The sequence below is a fragment of the Mytilus trossulus genome, chromosome 4 (genome assembly GCF_036588685.1).
Source record: "Mytilus trossulus isolate FHL-02 chromosome 4, PNRI_Mtr1.1.1.hap1, whole genome shotgun sequence".
In the NCBI taxonomy this organism is placed as follows: Eukaryota; Metazoa; Mollusca; class Bivalvia; order Mytilida; family Mytilidae; genus Mytilus; species Mytilus trossulus.
In genome coordinates this window covers 25,847,347-25,853,346 of record NC_086376.1, presented here as the reverse complement: position 1 = coordinate 25,853,346, position 6,000 = coordinate 25,847,347, and positions in this window count along the sequence as shown.

Here is a 6,000-nt window from a genome sequence, read left to right as displayed (position 1 = left end):
ATGAAAAAGACAAACAGAAAAAACAATAGTACACATGACACAACATAGAAAACTAAAGAATAAACAACACGAACCCCACCAAAAACTAGGGGTGATATCAGGTGCTCCATAAGGGTAAGCAGATCCTGCTCCACATGCGGCACCCGTCGTGTTGCCTATGTGATTACAAATCCGGTAAATAGTCTAATTCGGTAGGTACTTGTATTTAACTTGTACAAAATTTAAGATAAATCTTATTGAAGTAAAATTTACATTTAAATTCACCAATGCATAAAGAACAACAATAAATAGGCCAGAACATGTCTTTTTTTGTAGAGGACAATGATCACAAAGTTTCAATGGACCACGCTTCTTTATCAATATCTTTGGATCTACTCTTCAACATTTTTGGCCTTCAGCATGAAATATGTAAATTGATAACTTATTTTTTTATAAACTTTAAGATCATTGCATGAGGTGAATGTCATTTTGATGTTTTAAATCCTCTTCTTTGAAAGCATGTATTTGGGGCCTTTGGATGATGTTGCTCCATGGGCGGGTTGCCAGTTGTCTTTTAGACACATACCCCATTTTCATTCCCAATTTCATTTGTAGACACGTCTATCCTGGTCATCCTATTATGTCTTTAAGTGTCAACTAGAATGAAAGTATTTTACTATTTCCTTCAAAGTGGACACTCACAATTATAATTTATCAAATAAAGATATGTCCATAGAAAGTTACAAGTAAGAGGATCATAAGACATCAGTCCTTAAGAAATATCTGCAAGTTATGACAGGTCTTAGCAATGCTTCAAAATACCTAGTAGGCTACCCCTGGAATGATTAAATGTATGAAAAAAGGACAAAACACACTTACATGAAGGAATAATAAAAAAAAAATGAAAATATAATGCAGGTTTATAACATCTGTTGCGATAATAGAAACATATCCTTTTTCTATTTTGTACAAGTAGAGACATATTAACATATATTTTTCATAGTTATATTTTTAAATTCGTTTTACTATCATTTTTATAATTGTTACTTTTAAGTACAGATATTTTTTAGCTAGATCACTTACTTATATCATCACACTTTAAATTATTTTTGTTTCCCTAGAAATATATATATATTTTTTTTTTCTCTTTCTGTTTGTCAGTTTTTATTTAAATAAGTGTATCCGTTTTTTGGCAAAACCTTTTTAACATTGCTTATGTTTTTATCTGTTATCTCTTTATTAATATAGTCTATCTAATATTAATTGATACTTTTACTAGTAAAGGTATCAGTCTATGGAAGGTGCGATACGATAAAAACTTTTCTTATATCATTGAGCGATATTGTCTTATATCAACGGGTTGCATTGTGGGAAATCTCAGACGAATGTTTACATTTTTATGAAGGAACGAAGATTTCTCGGTATAAAGTAATGATTCTTTTCTTAAAACAGGCTGAAATTTAACAAGACATACGTCTGCTGTATAATTTCCATGAATTATTTTAAGTTATACCAAGCAAAGTGTATTTAAACGAGAAAATTGATTTGTTGAATAAATGAGACATAAATGCACGATTTATCATTTTGTAGATGTACAAATCCAATTAATGTCATGTAGCAAATTATGTGGAATGCAATTGAGATGAATTCAATTGTTGGATGAGCCAAAATCGCCTATAAGTCAAAGATACTGCTATATTTTAAAATATCAATGCGATGTTTGTCTTATATCATAGCGATATTTTTTTAATATCAAAAATTGATGAATGCGATACTTTTCTAATATAACTGCTATAGTTTTCTAATATAAAATTAATACGATGACACGTCACAATGCATGTCAAAAGAACCGCAAACATAATTCATAAACTTAGTTCATGACCGGCTTAATGTTTGAGGATCATTATCACTAAAATTTTGTATCTGTAACAAAATTAACGCGTACACGATCTTGTCATTTTAAAAATGTTGCTTGACCCTATTGATATTTAAAAGTGTTAACAACCTGTTCAGTCTATTGTTTTCAATCACATGGTTTAACCGACTAATTCTGTTGGAAGTGATAATGCAATGGTGGAATATAAATGCGGTTGTAAATAGACTACCAACCTATTAGATTCTAATATAGGTCCATTGGCCGATCAACGCATTTGAATTGGGACATATGGTTGGACCCCACCCCCTTATCCTAGGTTTGGAACCCCCTTTTGAAAACGGCTGGATCTGCCCTTGAGGTCACATTGCTATAGCCTATCCACATGGGTAATATCGAAACAGACAAAAACTAGATACGTCAAAGCAAAACGAATTATCCCGTCTTAAAATGTTGAAAATATGCAATTTCAATAACAAATGTGGACACAAACATGATGGTAGTCTCACATGTCAAAAATCAGCTCAAAATCTAGAGGCGTATAGAAAAAGAGTCAGTACAACTGTGATTTTCAACAATTTTCGAAGTTGTTAACCCTTAATTTTGGCCAAAATTAGCGGAGCAAAACAATTTACAATTTCATCTGCAAATCATCATAGTTAGCTCACATACAAAAAAAATCAGTCCAATATCTGAAAGCATTTAGAAAAAAATTCTGTATAACTGAGATTTTCAACAATTTATAAAAGTCCATAGCCCATAATTTCGGCAAAAATTAGCCAAGCAGAACAAAACTTAAACTTGAATTGTTTTACATTATCATTTCGGGGCCTTTTATATCAGACTATGCAGTATCGGTTTTGCTTATTGTTGAAGGCCGTAAGGTGACCTTTCAATGTTAATTTCGGTGGCATTTTGGTCTCTTGTGGAGAGCTGTCTCATTGGCATTCATACCATATCTTCTTTTTTTTGTAAAACATTTAGCGACTTGAGAATTTCAGAAAAGATATCAAAAGTCATAGGTAATTTGGGACAGGATAATTGTTTTTCTAGCCCGGCTCCTCCTTTTTTCACAAAAAAATCCTTTTTTTTTTGTTTGATTGCTATTAATTTTAATGACACATGAATAATTTTAGCGCTTATCTGTATATAATGAACATTGAATTTCATTAAAGGGGGTGGGGTGGTCGGGACAGAGGCGGATTAAGGGGGCCCCTTTTTTGGAAAATAATTGGTTGCTTATATAGGGAATCACTGAAGCATGACTGGAGCGGGCCCTCACTTAGGCAGTCAACGGGCCCCTTCTAGATCCGCCACTGCGGAGGGGCCCTGATCCCAATATCCCGGGCTTAAGTTAAAAACATGTAATCCCGAGGTTCTGAATTTATTATACAAATAAAATATCTCGACATCCCGAAATTCGAAAAAAGAAAAATCGGATCCCGAAATGGTCAATCCTGAAATTTTGATCTTAAAAACACCCGTTCCAGACGTCCTGAAAGTGTATTTTCTTTTTACAGTCAATTCTCAGTTAAATAATTGATCCACAGCGGTCATTGATATATAATTCAGACCCTCTCTATTAAATAAACCCTGTCCTGTCGTGGATAGTAAACTTGAAAATGATATCAGACAGAAAATACACTTTTCTCGTAGTATATTTATTTGTTTCAAAGTAAAAAGAAAAACGCAAACCGGAGTTCTAAATTTCGTCCAATGGCGGATATAAAACAGAAAATACACTGTATTCGTAGTATTTATAATTTATAATGTATTTTCAAAGTATACAGAAAAACGCAAACCGGAAGTCTAATCTGACTTAAATTTTCGCCCAATGACGGAAACATATCCGGACGTCTTTTTTCTCGTTTTTTACCAAAAATAACTCAATCTGAATAATCATATGAATGGATGACAAATGCGATTATGCACTGTATACCCATAGGACACAGAGGCATGATAATTAATTTATTGTGGAAAGAAGAGAAGCGACACCCAAAATGAGGTCTTCTCGTTTAATAGTATAGAAGATAATAAGAAGATGGTACATGAGTTCGAATGAGAGAACTTTCCATCAAAGTAATAGTTTGTTTTAAGTAAACAAGTATAGATCAAAGTAGGGCCTTAAACACGGAGCATTGACTCTCAGCGAACACCACGCTATATAGGAACCAAAAAATTGCTAGTGTTAAACCACTCAAAGAGGAAAACCAACAGTCTAATTTGTATAAACTAGAGGCTCTAAAGAGCCTGTGTCGCTCACCTTGGTCCATGTGAATATTAAACAAAGGAAGCAGATTGAAAATTGACTACAAAGGTCAATAACTCCTACAGGGGTCAATTGACCATTTCGTTCATGTTGACTTATTTGTAGATCTTACTTTGCTGAACATTATTGCTGTTTACAGTTTACCTATATCTATAATAATATTCAATATAACAACCAAAAACAGCAAAATTTCCTTAAAATTACCAATTCAGGGGCCGCAACCCAAAAAAAAATTGTCGAATTAATCTGAAAATTTCAGGGCAGATAGATCTTGACCTGATTAACAATTTTACTTCATGTCAGATTTTCTCTAAATTATTTGGTTTTTGAGTTATAAGCCAAAAACTGCATTTTACCCCTATGTTCTATTTTTAGCCGTGGCGGCCATCTTGGTTTGATGGCCAGGTCACCGGACACAATTTTTAAACTAGATACCCCAATGATGATTGTGGCCAAGTTTCAAATAATTTGGCCCAGCAGTTTCAGGGGAGAAGATTTTTCTAAAAGATTACTAAGATTTACGAAAAATTGTTAAAAATTGACTATAAAGGGCAATAACTCCGAAAGTGGTCAACTGATCATTTTGGTCATGTTGACTTTTTTGTAGATCTTACTTTGCTGAACATTATTGCTTTTACAGTTTATCTCTATCTAAAATAATATTCAAGATAATAACCAAAAACAACAAAATTTCCTTAAAATTACCAATTCAGGGGCAGCAACCTAACAACGGAATGTCAGATTCATCTGAAAATTTCAGGGCAGATAGATCTTAACCTGATTAACAATATTACCCCATGTCAGATTTGCCCTAAATGCTTTGGTTTTTGAGTTATAAGCCAAAAACTACATTTTACCCCTATGTTCTATTTATAGCCATGGCGGCCATCTTGGTTAGTTGGCGGGGTCAAAAAACACAAATTTTAAACTAGATACCCCAATGATGATTGTGGCCAAGTTTGGTTAAATTTGGCCTAGTAGTTTCAGAGGAGAAGATTTTTGTAAAAGTTAACGCAGGACGACGACGGACGACGACGACGGACGACGGACGCCGGACGCCAAGTGATGAGAAAAGCTCACTTGGCCCTTTGGGCCAGGTGAGCTAAAAAAGAGATTCAAAAATGCACAGGCCAAATTTTGTCGAATCAATCTGAACAAGGACAGTATGATTCATCTTTGTCAAAAGTTAGTTTCATTGTTTTCAATAAAGAAAGTCTTCCATGTTGCGAGCATATCTGATATATATTATTTCGGTGCGTTCATTATAAATTTGCTAAATGTTATATATATGTGAACAATGATTTTGATACTTAGCTATTTGATTACGACATTGTTTATTAAACCCCCCATCGGTACTGGCATTTTCAAATTTTGAAAATGGTTGATTGAACCTGGTCATATTGCGCTAAACCTGTCAAGTGTATGACAGTATCATAAAAAAACACCGCTATGATATTTTAAAAGTATCGAATTGATATTTTAAAAGTATCGCATTGATATTTTAAAAGTATCGCATTGATATTTTAAAAACATCGCATTGTTTATTTATGTATATAAGAAAAACACAGCACTTCAAATTTTACACGGACATAAACTTTAGCTTCTAACTAACTCTGAATGTATATTTAGACTCAATTGTTGTTTATATTTGAACAATAAGTTTTAAAGTTAGTATTTTCTCAATTTTTCGTTGCCGAAAACAATATTTTCCGCATTGAATGTCTGCATATTTACAATTGATATTAGACAATATCGCTCATTGATATAAGAAAAGTTTTTATCGATACGCTTCTTCCATAGACTGGGTATTAAAAACAGCTTACTTAATGTGATAAACCAGTAATTATTTTTGAATTTTATAAAGAAATGGTCATTTTAT